Consider the following 23778-nt stretch of genomic DNA (forward strand, 5'->3'; position numbering starts at 1 on the left):
AATTGTAGGGCTAGGACCTAGCCTGGTGCCTGGCATACCACTGTGACCTGCCTCTTCCAAGGCTCCTCTAAGGAACTGCCCTGGCGTGTGGTGTTAGTGGCAGAATGTCTGCCTTAAGTGTCTGAAGCCTCTTTAGTGTCATTAAGCTATCCTGCTTACCCCTACCTTCCCTTATGTTGGCTTCATCCCTCCCATTCCCCACCTCATTTTCCAAGTACCCACACCTTCCCAGCTTCCCACTCAAGGTCCGAAATCCATTATCAGGTTCCATACTGGCTGGATAAAGGGATTATTATTTTCCACTGTGGAAAAATGTGTCTGTTTATAGTGTGGGCTCAGACCAGGATAGGAAAGTTGGCTCTGTTTTCTTTCCCCTCCCCCACCTGAAAGAATGCTCCTTCCCTGCCACCCCAACCTCCAAGTCTTTTCTACTCCCCGTAAAACATGTGTACTGGCAGGGGAAAGGGGTTCACCTTTGCTTAGATCCAGTGTACTAAGTTGCTACCAATGTTTTTCCCTTTCTTTGGAGTGGCTTCTAGGGAAGGAGGTGCCCTTTCTAGGCGAGGAGGTGCCCTTTCTAGGCCTGAAACCCAAAGCACACCTATATGGCCGTGCCTGCCATAAGCAGCATGCCAAGCAGGCTTGTCCAGAAACCAGGATCTCAGATACTCTGAAGCCGAGGAAAGGCATTTTAATTCAGGAAAAGCCTCTTTTCCTCTTCTTGTGTTTCTTTTTCCTTTTTCTTTTTATTTATTTTAGAGATGAGGTCTTACTCTGTTGCCAGGCTGGAGTGCAGTGGTACAATCATAGCTCACTGCAGCCTTGACCTCCCAGGCTCAAGCAGTCCTCCCACCTCAGCCTCCTGAGTAGCTGGGACCATAGGCATACACCACCATGCCCAGCTAATTAAAAAAAAAATTTTATGTTGCCCGGGCTGATCTCGAACTCCTGGGCTGAAGTGATCCTCTCCCCTCTGCCTTCCAAAGTGCTGGGATTATAGGTGTGAACCACTGTGCCTGGCCTCCTTCTTGCATTTCTTTCCTGTTCTTACAGCTGCTCCTGAACACCCACTTCAGAGACATTTTTAAATGGGTGCTTGTAAAATATACAGCCTTGCTATCCAGTGGGCTGTAGTAGACCCTGGCTATATGCATGTGTACATGCACATTCATGACTCTGAGAATCCCACTAGACATAGGTAAGTGGGCATCCTCTGGAGACAATTTGTCTGCATTGTCTCTGGTGGTAGATACCACAGTCATCGTAATCTGTATCATCTCATCATCAAATGTCACAGTTTTGATCACAGTCTAAGATAGGAAGAATCATGTATGAAGAGGTACTTGAGAGTTCTGAAGTAAAATTACATCATGTTTAAAGTTCAGTTTCCATACTGGTTTCTCTCATCTACAGCTCGAGATTTGCAGTTATAGCAGAAAAGGTGTTAGAGAGGCATTGGGTCCAGCTTTCCCTTGGTCATTCCTTTAAATGGGGAGAATTATTGATAAGTTTCCTTTTTAAGAGTGACAAAAGGAAGCATATCTTATTCTTCACACCTAGTCACACCATGCAGTGGATAGACCAGAATTAAAAATAAAATCTATGCACATGCTACCCAATTTGCCTTTCTTGGACTAGGCGGAATTAAGATCTCTTCTCTGTAGCAGCCTTTCTCAGGTCTCCAAGTCTTTCATTTTACCTGTAGTCTTAAGAAACTTGCTGTATGACCTGAGGCAAATCACATGACCTCTTTGTGTCTTTTGCAAAACAGAAACAATAATCCTTAAGAATGTTAAGTTGGTGTTGTGTAGACTAATAAAAATGATTGGAAGGCACTTGGCATATAAAATGAAGTGTGTGATGTAATTCCCAAATAACAACAGAATTGGTATGTGACCTACTGTTGAGTTACGAGGTGCAGTAGACTTTTTATGCAGATGATACTCTGCTGTCATTGAAACACAAAACTTAAGGTGCAAAGTACTATTTGAGTTGGGGATAAGAGATTTTTGAAGCAGTTATCAAATTTGACCCGTAAGGAGGGATTAATTTACTTCAGGAATCCCCATTGCTTTCCAGAAAGCTCATGTTTGCGTAGTTTGATCTCAATCCAACTGGCTTGCTGACTCATAAAAGTTTTTGTTTGCATTCTCTTTCTTTCCTGTGCTTATTTACTAAACAAACTCAGTATTTTCCTTGTTGCTGATTTTTTTCCCCTTAAAATGTTGCCATGACATGTTAGGCCATGTTAAACATCACACAATCACCTAAAACAATTTTAGAATAGCAGGGAAAACAGCCATCTGCATTTCTACATGACAGAAAGCCAGGCCGTTAGTTTTCATTGAAAATGGAAAGTGTTGAGAACTCGGTTCTCTGGGAGATGACTTGGCTTTAGCCCGTAGCAGAGAGATGTTGGCAGGTGGCTCTGGATCACCTCATCTCGGAAGGACCCTCGAGTCAGAGATAATGTACACTGAGTTGAAAGGAGAAAACAAATGGGAAACTAATGTGTATAGAGCATCACTTATGTGTCAGGCTCTGTTATCATTCCATATAAAGCTCTCAGAACACCCCAGCTAGGCAGTTGTGCAACCATTTTATAAAGGAGAAACTGAACCAGAGACAGGTTCAATAACTTGTTCAGAGACTCATGATTTTAAGTGGTGAGGCTGGCTGGGATTTGTGCTCAGTATGTCTGACTCTTGCCCATGGTCTTTTCTGGGAGCCACACTACCTGTGCTGAGTGACAGGCTTCACTGAGACCTGTTTTTTGTATTTCCTGATTGAAGTGCTCAGATCAGCCTCCAGAAAATTATTCTGATGGAGGAAGAAAGAGATCATGTTTTCTCCTGATGGATAAAAAGGATACAGGAGTCATCTCTGGGTTACCATGTTTCCCTCTGTGGTTGTTTCTTTTTTAATTTGAGATGGAGTCTCGCCCTGTCGCCCAGGCTGGAGTACAGTGGCGCGATCTCGGCTCACTGCAAGCTCCGCCTTCCAGGTTCACGCCATTCTCCTGCCTCAGTCTCCCGAGTAGCTGGGACCACAGGCGCCCGCCACCACGCTCAGCTAATTTTTTTGTATTTTTTGGTGGAGATGGGGTTTCACAGTGTTAGCCAGGATGGTCTCGATCTCCTGACCTCATGATCGGCCCGCCTTGGCTTCCCAAAGTGCTGGGATTACAGGCATGAGCCACTGCGCCCGGCCCTCTGTGGTTGTTTCTGTTCTCATCTACAGTGGCTCTTGGTTGTTTGGTTCCAGTTTAGGCACAAGGTTCGCCAAGGTGGTTCTATTCTTGGAAAGGAACAATAGGGACATAGCAAATTGTTTGCTAAATGAGGATGTAGTTCCCAAAACATCCGCAAAGCATCTTCCTGTCAGCTGCAAATCCTGTTGATGAAAGTGATGTAATCTCTCCATGGTATAATTACCTGTGACTATAAAAAAACTTAGGGATTGTGGTAGGAGGCTGGATGGGTCATTATAGTTCTTGATGAACCCTAGTGTCATGAAAAGGCATTGAGAAATTACCCTCTGCACACTAATTGTTGTGCCATGTTTAGAACATTGACAACACACCCTCGCACTGTAACTTTCTAATCAAAAGAAACCCAGAGTCCACGTAACTGGGTCTCTATTGGGTTAAAGCCCTCATTAAACACAGATTCCATCTGCTGAGCAATGGTGCCCCACTACCCTGCTAACTTGCCAGCTTAGAGGTTATTCTTCTTACCTACCCGAATTTCTGCAAAGGAGGGGCACAGGGTGCTAATAAAACAATTAGGGTTAGCACTCAGTCTTCAGTGATTCTAGGTAGGTTTCCAGATGAACACCTCTCACCACTTCTTACCCACTGGAAGAGTGCAGTGCGTCACTTGGGAGTGGGAGCCTGCAGAGGGTGTGAGGAGCCCTTCCATTCCAGGTGGGCTGTGCTGGTGTGCCTGGCTGCCTGGACTGGGATCAGATCAGGAGAGACCTTGGTCTGCCTCAGATTTAGCTTTGAGGCCCAGAGGGACAGAAACATTTAGAGACAACGTTTCCATGGTGCAGTGTGAATGAGGAGTTCCCTGGCTGCTGACTTCTTTCCAGCCCTGTTCATCGACCTCATCTTAAGCTAATTTAACACATGAAAATCCGAATTCACTGAAAGATGAGGGTGTGACTATAACTTTTTTTTTTTCTGAGACAGGATTTCACTCAGTTGCCCAGGCTGGAGTGCAGTGGCTCTGTCACAGCTCACCGCAACCTCTGCCTCCCAGGTTCAAGTGATCCTCCCGCCTCACCGCCTTAGCCTCCTGAGTAGCTGGGACTCTAGGCATGCATCACCACACCTGGCTAGTTTTTTTTTAATATTTTTTGTAGAGATGGGTTTTGCTGGGTTTGCCCAGGCTGGTCTTGAACTCCTGGGCTCAAACGATCCACCCGCCTTGGCCTCCCAAAGTGCTGGGATTACAGGCATTAGCCACTGCGCCTGACTATAACTTAAGAACAGGATTGCCCCTAGGATTTCTTCACATAGCTGTCTCTTATGAGGTGGAGTGGGATTCAATTCATGTACACCTCAAAATAGTAAATACCACCTGCAGCTCTCGTGGAGCCACTGAAATCATGAGTATAGCTCAGTATTATATCTAGCTACCATTATGCTTCAACTCTTCACCTTGTTTTTTGGAATGACTGCATAGTCTGATGAAAAGCATGTATTCTGGAGTCAGATTGTCTGGGTTGAATACTGCCTGTATTCCTTGCTACTTGTGTTGCCTTGGATAATTTTTGTGACCTCACTGTCTGTATTTCACCAGAATGGGGATGATAATGTCTGCTTTATAAGATTGTAGTGAGGATCAAATAAGATAGTATATGTAAGGCATTTGGAACATTGCTGGGTACACAAATAAATATTCCCATATTAGAAGATCAGATCCTAGCACCAGTTGATATCATTCCACACTTCTGGTTTTATGATGCCACAGCTGCTTGGTTCAGACAGACTCAGGTTGGAACGTGCTCCCTGTTTCTTCCGTATCTCTTGGATTCTGTTTGATTCAATTCAGTGCATACTGAGTAGAGTTAGATCCTTGATATTCGTGAGGTTTTCTGAGTCCCTAAATTCTCAAATAACACATGTTGGTTTCCCATACATGAAGACGAGTAGCAAAGAGTGGTAAATGCCCTTCTGAGATGTTGGTGCTGGAGTGATATCAGCTAAGTGATCTCACTGTGAACTGTTTGTTCTCTTCAGGGAGGCTGCCCTGTTGGTATTTCAGAGCTGATGTTCCTCAGGGATGCTATTTGTTAGGAACACTTGGAGTCAGTTTTGAAACCTTACATATTAAATATGAGAATGCCAAGGATCTGTTCTTTTAAAGACATTTTTTATTTCATCAGCACAGTGATGTGATTGGAAGGTTGCATTTTACATGATTCCAAAACACAACTGGGAGAATATAACATTAGAATTAAAAAATAAGAAATATCTGTCTCCCATTTGATAGTCCTTTTGCCTCTTGCTTTTCTTAGCTATATTGGTATGTCTTCTTTTAGGAACCCCTTTCTACCTAGATTTATTGGCATCCCTGGTGACGGAGATTTTTTTCTTATTTAACTTCTTTGACTTATTAGCTTTGCCAGTAACCAAATCTTTTAAAGGAGAATTGTTTAGTCATCCAAAATTCTGGGAAGTAGTGCAGGGAAGGTAAACAGATTCTCTTCAAGATTTCTTGGCCCAGTTTTTTTTTTTTTCATTCTTTTTAAATCACAAAAGTATTATTTTTGGTATTTCAGTAGGGAGCGGGCACAAAATGTGTTTCAGGAAGTTATGACCAAGTAAAAACAGGGCTATAAAATAATTCCGCTTCATCCTTTGTTATTCTGAGTAACAAATGACACTCTAAAAATACAAAGGGCTTGATCAATTCTTCCCATGTAGTAGACACATGTCTCCTTGGGAGAGGGCGGGACCTTTGTGTTTATTGTCACTGGCTTGGGTTCTGATGATTCTGCCTTGTTGACCCTGGCTATGGTAAGAGGCACCAGAGAATGTCATTGGGATTGTTGCACACTAGACTATGACTGAGTGGGTGTGAGGATCAGCCTGTCACTGTTTGCTGAGCACTGGTCTAGGCACAGAGAGGTTTGGTGGCAGATAGGAGAAAAGTCTTGGATTTCTCTTCTTCCCAGTTGATCTCATTATGATCCAGAGGCTGGATTGCAAAGGACCCAGTGGAGTCTTGAGCCAGTGCAGTCCCACTAAGTCTCCTTGATAACTATGCATGGTTGCTCACAGTTTCTTTTTTATTTTTATTTTTATTTTTTTGAGACAGAGTCTCGCTGTGTCGCCCAGGCTGGAGTGCAGTGGTGCAATCTCAGCTCACTACAAGCTCCGCCTCCTGGGTTCACGCCGTTCTCCTGTCTCAGCCTCCTGAGTAGCTGGGACTACAGGCACCCGCCACCACACCCGGCTAATTTTTTTTTTTTTTTTTTTGTATTTTTAGTAGAGACAGGGTTTCACTGTGTTAGCCAGGATGGTCTTGGTCTCCCGACCTTGTGATCCGCTCGCCTCGGCCTCCCAAAGTGCTGGGACTACAGGTGTCAGCTGCTGTGCTCGGCGGTTGCTCACAGTTTCTGATTAGCGGCCCATGAAGTTAGCTGGAGCCCTTCAGTAGGCTGTGTGGCTGTCTGCTTTATACCTCTCACACACCTCTCTGAGCTTCGATATCTATACACACTGCTTTCGGTTTTATTTCTTTGGTTTTGCTCTTTGTTTTTGATTCTTGTTCTTTGTTCTTGATTCCATAGGTGTTTGCATATAAGCTCATTGAACAGAGACAAAATCCTTTGTATGTTGCTCCTTTGCTACAACCAGGCCAGTGATCATCCCAGTAGATCTAACACACACATTGTGGGAAAGGTACTCCATAGGTGGGTTTACCCCGTAGGACGATCCAGGATCATGGCTTGTCCTCTATGTGAGGAAAGCAGGAGCAAGTCCAGGGCCCAGTGAGCAGTAGCAGTGTGTGGGGGCTCCCCACTGAGTGATGGTTCCTCATAGTATTCTGTCCCCAGCCTTCTGGGGAGGAAGTGGAGAAGCACGTGAAAGTGTCTTCATTCCTCAGGGATGCAGGTGGTGGGGCTCTTCTGTGGAGAAAAGAGACGGCCCAGGAAACCTGCCTAGAAGAGTACATTGCATAGTATGCTACCTTATAGCTTGGGTGAGGATTTTGAACCCAGTGTGGATCCTGTTAGGTGATGCAGAGTTATATAGTTTGAAAGTATATCCCCAGCTGGCCGGGCGCAGTGGCTCACGCTTGTAATCCCAGCACTTTGGGAGGCCGAGGCGGGCGAATCACGAGGTCAGGAGATCGAGACCACGGTGAAACCCTGTCTCTACTAAAAATACAAAAAATTAGCCAGGCGTGGTGGCGGGCGCGGTGGCGGGCGCCTATAGTCCCAGCTACTCGGAGAGGCTGAGGCAGGAGAATGGCGTGAACCCGGGAGGCGGAGCTTACAGTGAGCCGAGATTGCGCCACTGCACTCCAGCCTGGGCGACAGAGCGAGACTCCGTCTCGAAAAAAAAAAAAAAAAAGTATATCCCCAGCTGGGTGCAGTGGCTCATGCCTGTAATCCCAGCACTTTGGGAGGCTGAGGCGGGTGTATCATTTGAGGTCAGGAGTTTGAGACCAGCCCAGCCAACAAGGTGAAACCCCGTCTCCACTAAAAACACAAAAATCAGCCGGGCTTGGTGACGCACACCTGTAATCCCAGCTACTTGGGAGGCTGAGGCAGGAGAATTGCATGAACCTGGGAGGTGGAGGTTGCAGTGAGCCAAGATCACACCACTGCACTCCAGCCTGGGCAATAAGAGCAAGAATTCGTCTCAAAAAAAAAAAAAAAAAAAAAAGGAAAAGAAAGAAAGTGTACCCCTGCCAAATCTCATGTTAAATTGTAATTGTCAGTGTTGGAGGTGGGGCTTGGTGGGAGGTGTTTGGATCATGGGAGCAGATTCCTCATGAATGGCTTGGGCAATCCCCTTGATGGTGAGCTCTGTGAGTTCACATGAGATCTGGTGGTTTAAAAATATGTAGCACCCCCTCCCCACCCCACTTTCTCCCTTTCGTTCTCATTCTCACCATGTGATGTGCCTGTTCCCCCTTTGCCTTCCACCATGATTGAAAGCTTCTTGAGGCCTCCCCAGAAGCACATGCCACTATGCTTCCTGTACAGCTTGCAGAACCATGAGCCAGTTAAAAAAAAAAAAAATCTATTTTTAAATAAATTACCCAGTCTCAAGTATTTTTTTTCTTTTTTTTTTTTTTTTTTTTTTTTTTTTTTTTTTTGAGACAGAGTCTCGCTTTGTCACCAGGCTGGAGTGCGGTGGTGCAATCTCGGCTCACGGCAACCTCCACCTCCCAGGTTCAAACGATTCTCCTGCCGCAGCCTCCCAAGTAGCTGGGATTACAGGCATGTGCCACCATGCCTGGCTAATATTTGTATTTTTAATAGAGATGGAGTTTTACCATGTTGGCAAGGATGGTCTCGATCTCTTGACCTCGTGATCCACCTGCCTTGGCCTCCCAAAGTGCTGGGATTACAGGCCTGAGCCAGTGCTCCTGGCCTCAAGTATTTCTTTATAGCAGAGTAAGAATTGCCTAGTTCAAGGAGGGAGGAAAGGTACGCTTTCATTATCAGTGGGAAGTGAAGGAGGAATGTATATGAAAATCATGCTGGCTGTAAACATATCCTGACATTAGAGAGGGGCACAAGAAGTGCCACTTGGGTGGGGTTTGGCTTCACTTTCTTACCTACTGCCTTTGCAGCCACAGCTTCCTCTGCCTCTATGTCTGTTTCTAAAGATCAAGGCTAAGGGACAACTCCTTCTCCTCTAAACATCTTCAAGCTTATTCTCACCCTGTTCTTCCTGTGGCTAGAATTCTACCTCCTGCCTTTTCCTCCCATACTTCTCTTTATCCTTCAAGGTACAACTCAGCTTCTTCTGTGGAACATCACCCATCTCTCTTACCACTAGAATTAATAGGGTCTGAAGGAAGGAGAGCGGGCTTTGAATGGAATTAACAAGAGCTCCTAGTCTTAGTTCTTTCTCTTGGGAGGATGTTAGACAGGTTTTCCTAGGAGCAGGATTCCAACTCTTCGAATCTTGACTGACTTTGATTTGAAAGGATTGGCCAGCTTTTTATGACCTCTGGTAATTGCAGCTTTGGGGAACTTGAACCCTTTGTTCTGTACATCATGGTACATGAACGCTATAGACTTGCTCCAAACCCTAATGACCCTGGGTTTGTAGGGTTGCTGTGGGGCAGATTGGGTTTTGTGTTTTCATGAGTGTTAATTCCTTTAGCAACTATGTGTTGACATAAGGTGGGCAGGAGCTGTGTAATGCCACAGAGGGCTTTCTGGGGACGAGGTACTAGGCTGGATCTTGACAGAAGTTAATCATATGTAGTAAGCCTGTGAGAGGAGGGCAGCAGCAGCCAGGAACTGTGCTCTGCACTGGAGGAATGCAGAGTTATGGTTTAGCACTCTGATTTATTCCACAGGTACTCGTTGAACTCCTGCTGAATGCCAAGACTGTGCCAGCTACCGAAAATAGAACAATTCCATGTGATACATGCTATAATCAGGAAAGTACTGCACTACACAGGAATACTCATTAGGGGGTCTCCTGACTCAGTTTGAGTTGGTCATGGAAGGCTTTTCTGAGGGAGAGAAGTCTACACTGAGATCTAAAGGCAAGTGAATTAATGGGTATGGGGAGACAAGGTGGCATAGTCAGGTGAAGAAGGCAGTGTCTTGGGCCAGACACGCTGGTTTGAATCCTAGTTCTGCCAGTAGTGTGTAATTTTAAGCAAGTTTCTCGAACTCTACGTCCCTCAGTTCTTCATATCTGTAAAATTGGGATGATAACATACATACCATATAGGGTTGTGGTGAAGATGAAATGTTGCTGTTATCATCACCATCGTTGTTAAAATGTGGCACTTGCCAGTGGCAGGTACAGCCCACTGTTGTGGGGAGTCTGGAGGGAGGAGAGGAAGAGAGTATAGTGTCTGCTCTGCTCATCTCAGCACTTCCTTTCCTTGGAACCTCCCATGTCACTGTTGAAACTTTGGATGTCCAATATACTGTATTCCCTAAACTGGTTTGTTTCTTGCCCTGTGAATGAAGAAGTGGTCTCTTTCACTCTGGTGGAGTATGTTCAGTAGCTGTAGTTTCAAAAAAGAAAAATAAAGTCTAACCTTAGCCTAAGAATTCAGGGATTTAGGTTGACCAGACCAAAAGCACAGTTTGAGGAAGCACCCAGAGAGGGACTGAGAGGCTGCTAGTGGAGGCAGGTGCGTGTCCTGGCTGAATTGTCAGAATTGTGGAGGAGGAGGAGGAAGAAGAGAAACAAGCTCTCTTGGAGTATCCTAAGTATCAAAGAGTTAAAGAAAAAACAAACACTAGTTAATGAATCAAGAAGTTGAATGAGTCTAAACAGGAAAGGAAAGAGGGTTGGAAGGAGGATGTTAATTTTAGGTACAATTTGTGGGAGAGGATTGGGGATGAGAAGAATAGCAGTGGGCACCTATTTGCCCATGGGACAGGAAGTGATGGGCTAGGTAAGGCTGCCCTTCTGGTCCGAGGGAAGAAGTCACTCGGGACAGGCCACAGGAGTGCATGCTTCTTGACCCTCATCACCTGGCCTCAGCTCAGCCAACTTGTAGGAGGCATGTCTGACAAAGACTCCTTATTTCAGCAAGTCCGATGCACCGTGTGGGGTCCCATGTGGGTCTTAGCTGGCGTCACAAATTCCACTGGGAGGCTGGAGGGTGTCAGAGGTTCTTAATTGCTTGGGGAAGGGAGAAGAGTGGAGGAGCAGCTGGTGTCTGGGCCCTTCAGATGTATTCCAGGATTTGTCATCTTGGATCAGGCTGGGGTAATTGGAGAAGTTGGGGTGAGGACTCTCTGTGATTTGATGTGTTCAAGGGTGCAGAGAACTATTGTGACTTCCAGCAGAGATGTGTCTCAGGTTTCTTAGAGTGGCTTTCAGCAAAGGAACCCTTTCTTGGTGCTATTGTTCTCAATACCTTGTTAGGCAGTTTAGAGGCTTTGCTGCTCAACTGGCTCCTCTGTCTGGCATTCAGAAAATCTGTCACCAGTAATGCAGACCCTGGCTTTACAGGAATAGTTAAGATTGTGAATAACAGGATTAAGTGAGATAATATATATAAAAGTCCTGGGTAAACAATAAAAGTCTATTCCAATGGAAAGGATTATTATAATACTATTTTTTCAGTCAGCATCTCTTTTCTGAATTGCTCAGAGCACTTCGTTAACACTAACTGGTTAATCCACTATCCATCCCTGGTTGGAGGCTGGCATTTAATAGCCCTCCTTTGTATGCAAGATCAAACACAAGTTTCCAACAAACCCCCACATCTTGAGCTTGAAGCCCAAACCTATGGAGTCTAAATCTAAAGCTTGGACTTCTAAATGTGATAATGCCTCATTCCTGGGAATAAAGAAGGTGAGAAGAGAAAGGAGGGATCATTAAAATTTTTTTTTCATGAATAATTGGTCATGTCAGACAGGGCTGTCATAGTCAGGATTTTGAGTGACCTAGAAGTCAGTCAGTCATTTTCCTCTGAGAAGCCAGAGTTCCTGCTGGAAATGAAACTTGATAGGAGCTGGAGAAGCAGAAGGCTAAGAGGAGCAGCTTTGGAGCAAAGAACATGGAAGCAGAGAGGGGGCTGGCAGATTTCTTCATTCTGTTCTGGTAGGCTGTGGTGGAAGTACTTGAGATGCCAGGTTCTGCATCACAGTGCTAACTGCCTGGCACATGGCAGTGGGAACACACTCTCCCCTCTGATGTGTACCAGGAAGTGTCAGGGGGACCCACAGTAGGTGCTTGGTGTATTCTGCAGGTCTCATGTTGAAACTTCACAGAGCACCCCCCTGAGTGTCCTGCTCAGGCCAGTTTTGCTGCAGACCAAGTATTGCAGTCCAGTTTGGCAGGGTGGGGTCTGAGCAGATCAGCCTTAGACCAAATCTCCAGTCAAGGAAAGGCCTAGGTGCATTGGTCCACCTGTGTCCCTTCCAAAGGCTGGTCTCACCAGCCTAGAGCTGGCATGAAAAGGTCCTGTTTTGTTCACAGTACTAGGTGAGGCCATTCAGAGTCATCAGGACCTTTTTCCAAGCTTGTGCTTCCCTGCCTCTGGTCAGGGCTTAAAGGGCAGTTCCATCCTCACCTTTTGTACTCTCTCGCACAGAGTCTTGAACCCTGGAAGCAGGAGAAGGACATACTGAGTTGGGAAGTTCCTCCTTCCTCCAGTGGCAGATGTGTGGGCTCCCAGGTTTGAAACTCTAGAGGTCATTCAGGTGTGCCAGTGGAGAGGCACATACTCATGAGAGAACCAACAGGCTGGACTTTGGAGGTTACTTGCACTAGTGAGTTTCAAATTTGAGCTAACATCAGATTCCCCTAGAGGGCTTGTTAAACACAGATTGCTGGGTCCCATCCCCAGAGTTTCTGGTTTAGTAGGTCTGGGATGTGGCTTAAAAATGTGCTTGTCTACCAAGTTCTCTAAAGAAGAACTTGGTAGACATGCAGCAGCAACTGCTGCTGGTCTGAAGACCACACTTTGAGAACCACCAATTTATACTTGGGCTGAAAAAAACCTGTCTGACTCTTTTCAGAGCAAATTTTGCTGAGTTGAGGACAGAGGGGGTGGAGAAATCTTGAACCCACTAGGGAGACAAGTGGCCTTCTCAGAAATAGGCTACTACAGGTGGGCCAACCTAATAAAACTGAGAAGAGGTTAAGAGAGGATGCTGGCAGATGTATCTCTTCTCCACGCTGGTCTGGTCCTTGCATACTATCCTATAGCAAGGAGCCAGACCTGGTGAGCCCCGGGGCTGGGTCATTTTCATTTCCTATTCTGCCCCCTGAGGCAGCAGTGAGTTCTAAAAGTCTGCACTTTTGGATGCCTTTCCTCAGTCTGGACTCTGTGGTATGAAGAATGGGACCCTGAGCCAGGGTCCTGGGCATCGGCCCTAGCACTGCCTCTAACGGACAGTAACTGAAGGCACTTCATGTTACTCAAGGGTAATGTGAGTGTGGACTAGCTCTCTGGTGCCTTTTGTGCTCTGATATTCTGGGTTCTTTAATGATTTACCCTGACAGCTTCCTCCTCAGGGTCAGGAACTTCTGCTGGCTTGTTACTTGTTTTTTTTTTTTTTTTTTTCCGTGTATGAGAACTTCGGTTGATCAGAATCCCATCCAGAGACTGGTTCGCCAAAATAGAGACAAGTTTGGGAATTGGAGAGAATAACTTTTCTTTTTGGAGTCATTGGCACCTGCAGTTGTGCTGCTGCCGTAACACCTGCCTACAGAGAGAGTGACTCTGCATCACTGTCGTGCCTGCTTATCTTACCCCACTGCCAGCTTCACAGGCTGTCTGATCAGCTCTGGTTTCCAGGGTGCTCAGGATTGTTATTCGACATTCCCCACTGCCTGGCACAGTGTGTGGCTCATGGTAGGCCTGTGTGTATGCTTACTGGATGGATGGAATAAGGGGTTGTATCCAGCTACCTCTTCTTTTCTTTTCTCGCTTCTTCTTAACTTGGTACAGTTGTCTTCCTTTGCCCTCCTCGCTTCCATCCTTCCTCCCCTGCTTCCTTTGTACTCATTTTTACTCCTCAGCACTCTGGCAGAGCTAGCATGTACGTCGAGTGCTTTGGGGGTTAAAAGTATACATGAGACAATCATAAAAGACCCTATGCAAGCCGTCTGTGTGAGGGGTTCCTCCAGAACTCCCCACTCTTCCTCCCTCCTTCTATCTTCTGCCCACTTTGTCTAGGGTAGCTGTGAATGTTTTCACTGTCCTAGGGGAATTTGCTGTTCTTCAGATTGAATTTGACCCTGTTTTCAGCCTTTATTTCCCACCAGAGCCTGATGGTGTTTGTATTGGCAAGCCAGAAGACTCCTGGCTTGGAGAGAATCAGAATTAGTACAGCCTGCCTCAGAACCATTGTCTGGCCTCTATCTGAAGGGGCAAAACAAATTTTTCGGCCTTGGTTGATTGTTACTTAGCCCCTCTGATACAGCCTGGGCAACTTTCAGGTAGCTCAGGCACTGACTAGCCTGAAGTCTCTGTTGAAACAGGGACAGATTAAAGTTGGTTTGATTCATTTGAAGTAAAATCAGCAGGCTTTTGATGATTTCATTAATTTCCTCCCTTCTGAACACCCTCCTGTTAGCAGTAATTGGAAACCTTGACTCTGTTTCTCATTTCCCCCCACCACTCTGCTTTAATCTGAGACAGCTGGAAACTGCACTCAGCCTTTTTCATTTACTGGAAGAATGGTTTGAAGATGGTTTTAATGACTGGCTTTGACACTATTTCCAGAAGCTGAGACTGTTGCTGTGCTTAAGTTCACACCCACCTGGGGGCCTCAGTTTTGCTCACCTTGCTCCTATAAAACTGCTTAGTTCTTGGTGTGCAGGTGGAAGAGGGTCCCCATGAGAATTCTCTTTTTATCCCATGCAATATATTTGCAAGCTTTTCGTTACTCATTTTCATCACTCAACGTTTACAGACTGCCTGGGGTGTGTGCCAGGCACTGTCCTAGTAACTGAGTGTGTTCCCAGCACCTCCTTCTGGCCCTGGTGGACGTCCAGAGGCCTAGGTAGGTGAGATTCCAGCAGGATGGTAGCTAAACTCAAACCTTGGGAACTGTAGTCTCTGGGGCTTTCTTTCTCTATGTGTTTTTGTAGTTGCAACTCCAGTTTCTGTGCTTTTTTTTTTTTTTCTTGGGCCTAAAGAGGAATAAATAATATGAATCACCTCTTGATGTCAGAGAAATAACAGGTAGCAATAGCTGTAACAGCTAATCACTATTGGCAGTTAACAAGATATACAAACACTTGCTTGTATATCATGTCATATTGTTGTCCTCACGGTAAGCCATCACAGCCAGTAAAGGACAAAGCCAGAATTCAACCTAGGTCTTCCCATTACAAATCAAATACTTTTTGTTTATTGTTATTATTTTTAGAGATGGGGTTTCACTGTGTTGTCCAGGCTGGTCTAGAACTCCTGGACTGAAGCCATTCTCCTACCTGAGTGGCTGGGTTTACGGGTGGGAGTCACCATGCCTGGCTCTGCTTTTTGTACTGTGTTGTTTTGTTTGATGGTTTGGTTTTGTTTTTAACGCTGACTTCCCATGCCATTGTCTTTAGTATGACTTCAACCACTTAAGTGTTAAGAACCCATTATGTATGCATTGGGTCTTGTGCAAGGAAGTCAGGGTCTCACAATCTAATTGGGGGAAAAAGATAAGACAGAGTTCATCTTAGTTGCCCTTGAGTGATTCAGGTACTGAATGCTACTAGAAAGAAGAGAATTAACCCTGATGTCTGTCTAGGGAGGCTTTCCCAGAAGAGCCAAGACTTGAATTGGGCATGGTGGAAAGGCAATACTCAAACCAAGGGAGAGGTGAGGAGTTCTGGTTCCTATATGACTACCTCGGACTCGGGGATACAAAGAAGGTGGTGAGGTTTGTTTCCTTCTTCAGACTTAGAAAACCAGTATCCTCTGGGATGATGCTCCTCTGACTTTACTGTGCTTTTTCTTTTTTTTTTTTTTTTTCTTTTTGAGACAGGGTCTTGCTCTGTTTCCCAGATTGGAGTGTGGTGGGTAATCACGGCTCATTGCAGCCTCTACCTCTTGGGCTAAAGCAGTCTTCCCACCTCAGCCTTCTGACTAGCTGGGACTACAGGTGCATGCCACCATGCCTGGCTAATGTTTTAATTTAAAAAAAAATTGTTGGCCGGGCGCGGTGGCTCACGCCTGTAATCCCAGCACTTTGGGAGGCCGAGGCGGGCAGATCACAAGGTCAGGAGATCGAGACCATCCTGGCTAACATGGTGAAACCCCGTCTCTACTAAAAATACAAAAAAAAAATTAGCCGGGCGTGGTGGCGGGCGCCTGTAGTCCCAGCTACTCTGGAGGCTGAGGCAGGAGAATGGTGTGAACCCGGGAGGCGGAGCTAGCAGTGAGCCGAGATCGCACCACTGCACTCCAGCCTGGGCGACAGAGGAAGACTCCATCTCAAAAAATAAATAAGTAAAATTAAATTTAAAAAATTGTTTTTTTTAGAGATGACATCTTACTGTGTTGCCCAGGTGGGTCTTGAACTCTAAGGCTCAAGCAGTCCTTATGCCTTGGCCTCCCAGAGGGCTGGGATTATAGGCATGAGCTACCGCCTACGGCCTTTACTGTGTTTTTTAAAATGAGATTCCCACATATTTTGCCCACAAAGAACCATTCAGTAGATCTCTGTACAGCCCAGCAATCTGCATTCTTTAAAAGTTTGCTAATAATGTAAAACAGTTCCCCAGCCTCTCAATTCTCCTGCCTGAAGAGAAGAACCCAAAGGTATAGATTTCATTTGTTCCTTTCCAGAGGCAGAAACTGGTCAATCACCTGCCCCCATTGTTATGTTGAAGGTGGTGAGGTGGCCCAGGCTTTGAGAAACACCATAACCCAAAGGTGTTCTGGTGCCCTTGGTATTGCAGAAAGCATTAGGAACCGCGGACCTGGGTTTTGATACCATAGAGGTCCTACTTCATGAGAAGAAGACTAAGAGTGTTTAGGATGAAACCAAGGAGGAATGGGGACAGTGGATAATAAATTGTGTAAGTTAAGTTGACTCTGACAGCACCTGGGTCAGTCTGTCTGCCAGCTTGATATGAAGGCAGGTGGGGAAACCCACTGAGTCTGAGTACCTTTGAAACAAAGTTCTGGCCTTGCTCAGAGTTACTCATGTTACTCTGTTATGCCAGGCACGGTGGCTCATGCCTGTAATCCCAGCACTTTGGGAGGCTGAGGTGGGTGGATCACAAGGTCAGGAGATCGAGACCATCCTGGCTAACATGGTGAAACCCCGTCTCTACTAAAAATACAAAAAAAATTAGCTGGGCGTGGTGGTGGGCGCCTGTAGTCCCAGCTACTTGGGAGGCTGAGGCAGGAGAATGGCATGAATCTGGGAGGCGGAGCTTGCAGTGAGCTGAGATCGTGCCACTGCGCTCCAGCCTGGGCAACAGAGCGAGACTCCATCTCAAAAAAAAAAAAAAAAAAAGAAAAGTGTTTTTATAGATCCTGTTTGGTAGCTTAGCTTTCAGATGACCGTTTTGCAGAGGGGAGTGGGTGGGGTGGGTGGCGGCAGTGGAGACAGCTGCATGGTCAATCAGGGGGTGAGTAGAAACAGGTCTGCCGGAGGATTTAGCAGTCTTGATGAATCTAATGACTTATTTCTATATTTTGTGACCATATGGTACCTAGGGTGGTTATAAAGATTAGAAAACAATCACCAAGTTACCAAATACCCTGTTAAGAAGTGATATGCCTTAGGTTGGAGGCATTGTAAAAATACTATAGGTGAAAAGAATTAACACTTATAAACATGTAATGTGTTCCACTGCAAACTTAAAAAATAGAGATGAGTGTAATCACACATGGATATTTGCCTCCCAGATTTAATATTTTGCCATATTTGCTTCAGACCTTTTCCTCCAGAGATGACCAGTATCCTAAGTTGATGTGCATCATTCCAACCATTTCTGTTTTTAGATATTTAAACATGTATTCCTAAGCAATACAGAATATTGTTTTATGTGTTTAAAAATGTGCAGCGCATTTGGTGTTCCTGCTTCAACAGTGTTTGGATGGAACAGATCCAGGGACTCTCTTGGGGAAAAAAAAGTATGTAACCTTCCGTAGCATACTTTTTTCACTCAACATTGCTTTTGACATTTGGCTATGTTAGTACATTTCTTTTACCTGTAGTATAGCATTCCATTGTGTTAATATAAGTGTATATTACATATTGTAACATTATAATTTATAATTATATATAATTATATAAATATATAATTATTGATTACAAATTATAGTTGTAAATTATATGTTGCAATTATTTGCAGTGGTGATATGTAACAGTATAATTGTATTAATAATAAAATATTTATAACCATTCTCTCACTGATGGATCTATGGGCGACTCCAGTTTTTCACTGTTAAAAACAGTGCTGTGGCTGGGCACGATGGCTCACACCTGTAATCCCAGCACTTTGGGAGGCCGAGGCGGGCAGATCGCTTGAGCCCAGGAGTTTGAGACCAGCCTGGCCAATATGGTGAAACTCTGTCTACAAAAAATACAAAAATTTGCCGGGTGCGGTGGCTCACGCCTGTAATCCCAGCACTTTGGGAGGCCAAGGCGGGCGGATCACGAGGTCAGGAGATCGAGACCATCCTGGCTAACACGGTGAAACCCCCTCTCTACAACAAATACAAAAAATTAGCCAGGCTTGGTGGCAGGCACCTGTAGTCCCAGCTACTTGGGAGGCTGAGGCAGGAGGATGGCGTGAACCCAGGAGGCGGAGCTTGCAGTGAGCCGAGATTGCGCCACTGCACTCCGACCTGGGCGACAGCGAGACTCCGTCTCAAAAAAAAAAAAAAAATACAAAAATTAGCCAGGTGTGGTGGCACATGCCTTTAATCCCAACTCTTCGGGAGGGTGAGGTGAGAGGGTCACTTGAATCCCAGAGGCCAAAGTTGCAGTGAGCCATGAATGCACCACTGCACTCCAGCCTGGGCAACAGAGCAAGACCCTATCTCAGAAAAAGAGTTAACAAAAGAAAAAAAGTTCTTAAAAAAATCAGTGCCGCAAGGAGCAATCTTGTACATGTGTCCTAAGCATGTGTGCAGAATTTCTCTGGTATCTACACCTGGCAGGAGAGTTGCTGGATTGTTGGAAATGCACAACTTCAACTTTCTGCATATTGTTCTTCACAGTAATTGTACCAGTTTACACTACTACTGATGTATAAGAAGATTCTTATATCTCCATATGCTTTACAACAACTGGTATTGTTAGGTATTAATTTTTGCCAGTTTGATGGACATGAAATGCAATCTCCTTAAGGCTTTAATTTTGTATTTCCTTGATTATCCTCTCCCAATTTGTAGATTTTTTTGAACTTTTCTTATGGCAGTGGTTTTCAAGGACCTTTGAGATCCTTTTAGGGGATTGACAGGGTTGAAATTATTTTCATATTAAGATGCTATATTACATACTAAGATCCTGTTTGCCTTTTTTGCACTCATTGTTTCATGAGTGAATAGTTGAGTTTACAAAAGCTATATGGCATGTGTTGTAATCATCGATGTTAACATCTGTGGGTGTATTGTTATTTTAAAATGAATTATAAATATGTAAAATTTTTAGTTCTATCTTCAAATATGGTAATATTGATAGGTGTAACACACAAATTCTTTGGGCATCCTCAATAATTTTTAATGGTGTAAAGCAAGCTTGTTCAACCCACGGCCCATGAGTTGCATGTGGCCCAACACAAATTCATAAACTTTCTTAAAATATTATGAGTTTATTTTGCTTTTTTTTTTTTTTTTAAAGCTTATCAGCTATTGTTAGTGTTCGTGTATTTTATGTGTGGCCCAAAACAATTCTTCTTTCAGTGTGCCCCAGGGAAGCCGAAAGATTGGACACCCCTGGTGTAAAGGAACCTGAGAGCAAAGAGTTTGAGAACCACTATTATTTTACTATGTCAATTTTTTAAATATTTTTTTTCCTTTCTGGTATGTTTCTTGTTTAAGAAATTATTTCCTATCCAAATTTCATAAAGATGGGCTTTTATATTTTCTTGTAGAAGTTTTGGAAAGTATTTTTATGGGTGGTGTCTGCCAATTCCCAGGCCCTTCAACCACTAGAAATAGTTTTTAATTTTATGCCTTCTCAGAAACATTTATATGGCCTGAATGGAACATCTTCCCTATCTGAATACAATTTTTTGGGAGGGCAGTATGTGGGAATAGGGATTTGGCCACCTTCCTCAGATTCCTTTTGTTCAGGAGAGCCTCCTAGCATTTTGCAGAGTACAGCAGTCTCCTTGAGAATGGTGTACACTCTCATTTTGGATCCCTGAGTTCACTGGTTTTGCAGTTGGCTGTTCAGAGGCCCAGAACCCACCAGTGACAGGGATTCTGGAAGCAAAATCCCTCTCTGCACCCACTAGTCCCCATGCCCCAGTTTCCACTGGATACTTGAGTTTCTGTCGAAGCACCAGTGCCCTTACTCCTGGTTGTGTTTGTGCTCGGGTGGGAAGGTGTGTAGGCAGCTGGCTGGTTAACTGCAGTCAAGGATATAAACAATGGCCTCCTCTAAGGAAAAAAATTACATTGCTGACATCCAAGGCCCCATCATCTGTCACCAGGCTCTTACTGGTTTTCCTGTCTCCAGTGTCTTTCTCACCTTTCTCCCCACAAATCTGTCTTCCACCCTGCCAATGTAACTCTCAGAATCTCATACTTGGCATGATGCTACTTCTCCTCTTAAAACAAAAGAAAACAAACTCAGAGTCCCATAAGACTTATGGTAAGGTCCATTCTTAGCAATATAACCCTCATCTGTGCTTTCAGCTTTCTTGCTAGCTGCTTCTGTATCCTATCCTCTGTCCTGGAATCTCACTAGGCATCTCATTTTTATTTATTTTCCTAGTATACTGTGGTATGTGCCCACAAAGCCTTGCTTATGCTGTTCCCTCCAACTCAAATGTTGTTCCCCCTTTGTCTGCTGGGGGAGATCTTTTTTGTCTCTCAGACCCTACAAAACTCAACAAGTATGAATTCTATGAGGATGATTCCTTTAGTCTTCCCACTGATAGCCTTTCTAGTCAAAACGAAGACTCAGCAAAGTTATCTTGGTCTTTGTTGCACGTGTAGCTTTGTTAGGGGAAGGCTGATACATCTCCATCCCTTCCCCAGAAGTTTCTTACCCATAAATTTTGTTTACAGAGTTGACCCCAGTTGTTTTGCAGCCTAGTTCTTCAGTAGCTGCAAAAAAAGAAGATGCCTTTTTTGTGGTTAAGAGCTGATGTTGATATCCTAATAAATTGTCTTCTAGTATGCCTTGCCTGCAGGGAGGGAATGCACTGAACAGTCTGATGGCCAACAACTAGTCCCTCACCCTTCGCTACCACCAATTCACTTATTGCGCATTTTGAAAAAGTAGTACATTGACATCTGTCATATTTTTAAAATGGTACATGAAATACATGTATGCATTAATGCTGTCTGCAGAAAGGTCCTGCTCAGGGAAAGAATTCTGGATCGTGCTCTGTTTTTCCCATTTAGCCACACCTAGCCTCCTGCCTCCCCTTTAGCAGCCTAAAAAAATAAACCCTGGACATCTCTAGACCTGCAAATTAAGCAGATTAACTTTTATTTTCTGAAAGAGCTTTATAGCAGAAATCCACATGGATGTGGAGAAAAGGGGGCTCCTGCTTGGAAGACTGCTGACGTAAGTGGCCTGCAATAGGATGGTTGAGGTGGGCCAGAGAAGGGGACGGCCCCGTAGGGGGATCTGAAGTGGGAGACTTTGATTGCAGGAATCTTCATGTCATTGTTACATCTGAAAGAGTTGACTTTCTTTGGCAACTTGTTTATAGCCCTTTCATTAGTTCTTGAGAGTGGTCGCTATAAAGGTGGGGAAAGTAAGATAGTAAAATAGGGGAAAAATTATATCCTTGGCTCACATTGCAGTGATCATGGCAAAGGTAGGATTGGATCTGTTGCATGCTTCCTTTTAGTCTGTTGCAAACAGGCTAGGTGGGTATGAATTCTCAAGTTCATTGAAAATGAACGGCTAAAGAAGTGGGGTCTGAGCACTCACAAATGCTAGGTTACTGTGTTAATACTGTGTTAAATGTTGAAAAATATGTTTTCATATGGACACGCATCAGAGAGAAGTTTCTTTTGTGGGTAATGCTTGTCTTGTTACTTGAAGAGTACTGCTAATGTTGCTGTAATGTTTGATTAGTAGTAGTTTGAGAAATGAAATATGGGCCTGGTGGGGTGGTTCATGCCACTTTCACCAAGGTGGGAAGATCACTTGAGGCCAGGAATTCAAGACCAGCCTGGGCAATACAGCGAGGCCCCATCTCTACAAAAAAAAATTTCTAAAATTTAGCCATGCATAGTAATGCATGCCTGGAATCCCAGCTACTCGGGAGGCTGAGGTGGGAGGATCATTTGAGTCCAGGAGTTTGAGGCAGTGATGAGCTATGATTATGCCACTGCAGTCAAGCCTGGGTGACAGAGTGAAACCTTGTCTCAAAAAAAGAGAGAAGAGGTGGTAAAATACGAGAAGTAATTAGGTAAGCCTTGCATATCAAGCAGAATGGTACCAATTTTCTCATTCTGCCCTACTTTGCCCATGTCTCCTCCCCTGGAACCCAGGCCCTCTGGCACATATGAGAAAAACAATCCTTGTAATCAAACCAAATGTATGAAATGCAAATTTAAAACTCTCCTCAATTAAAAAAAACAACAGAGTATAGTTATTGCAAAAAGTTTTGCCATCCACTGAAGGAATCACTGTGCAGTTGTTTTAAATAGCAAGGGCTCTGGTTTATCTATAATAAGATTACATTTTCCCCTAATTTTTTATAATCACATTTGTTGTTTTAAGGCATCTAAGAAAAAGAGAAAGTAGGAGGGTGGAGTCCCAGTGGCACCTTGGGCAATATCAGATGAAGTGTGTTGTTGAGCCTGCAACTCTGAAAACTATGCTGAGTTCCACATCTGGTCGTAAGAAGTTGCCTCCCTTTTTTCCCCTGAAGCCCTGTCTCTCCTAGAACAGGCTTTGCCAAGGATGAAAAGCCTGAATGTCAAATCCTTTCTCTCTGCCCTGGCAGGGAAGCTGTTCTGTTTTCCAAGAAGCCTTTTTTTTTTTTTTTTTTTCACTTGGGGAATTTTTACTTTCCTCTTATGGGAAGTTGCTTCATCATTTCCCAAAAATATACTGTACCTCCTGTTTAAACAGGGTGCCCTTGAAGAGCTCTGGAGCCTGAAGGGGGCTGGGGGTGTTGTGAAGTCCTTTGTTTCATGCTTTGATGTGAGCTGAAATGCAGGCTGTCTACAGGCAGAAGTCTCAGGGTTTGCCAGGACTGGGGTCTGGAATGGGGTGTAGGTAGGAGGAGAGGCTCCCTGGGAAGCAAGAGCTAGGATCTTTGTAAGCATTTAGTTTATACATGTTGTGAGAGATAACACCCCTTCCAGACACAGACACCATCAGGTATTTGTCCAGTGCCTTAAATATGCCCAGGATGGTAAAGGTGGGCACTCTGCCCTTTTGAGGAGCTCATGAGGAGGATCATGTCACATTTAGAAATGGTGAACAAAATGGCATTTAACTACTAGATTGTGTAGACATAGATGCTTTTGTTTAGAGAGGAAGAATATTCCTGTAAAAGAGAGCACTAAGATTGGGCCTTGCATTATGGGTTGGGTCTGAGTTGATGGAGGAAAAACTAGAGGATGTTGAGGGAGAGGGAAAGGAGAAATCGCTGAGAGGGGCCAGAAGGCTGAGCTGAGGCCATGATCATGGGTGAGCGAGGCCAGTGGGGGCTGCCTAGTTGGACTTGATGTTGGAGAAATGGAACAAGCCAAAGTGTGGAGACATGCATAGCCAGCAGAAGCATTTAGACTTGTAGAAAGTGGCAGCCTTTGGAAGATTCTGAAAAGAAATCATCATGAGGAAAAATGTGTTTTGGGGGGGAGATTTGCATATGAGGGTAAATTATAGTATGCCTCCAGGTGGGCTGCAGGAAGGAGCCCCAACTCTGTCCATGGTTTTTGGAAGGAGATCATGCTGTAAAATACTGGGAGGGGAAAATGGCCTGGTAGAAGTCTCCTT

The 23778-nt window shown here is 44.6% G+C and overlaps 1 protein-coding gene across 1 annotated transcript in view; it reads left to right on the forward strand.

The window, feature by feature from the left end:
* The window catches only part of SUSD6 (sushi domain containing 6), a 105563-nt gene that overhangs the window by 50032 nt on the left and 31753 nt on the right, over positions 1-23778 (forward strand). The gene's annotated exons all lie outside the window — the stretch shown is intronic.

The sequence above is a fragment of the Nomascus leucogenys genome, chromosome 1a (assembly GCF_006542625.1).
Source record: "Nomascus leucogenys isolate Asia chromosome 1a, Asia_NLE_v1, whole genome shotgun sequence".
NCBI lineage: Eukaryota > Metazoa > Chordata > Mammalia > Primates > Hylobatidae > Nomascus > Nomascus leucogenys.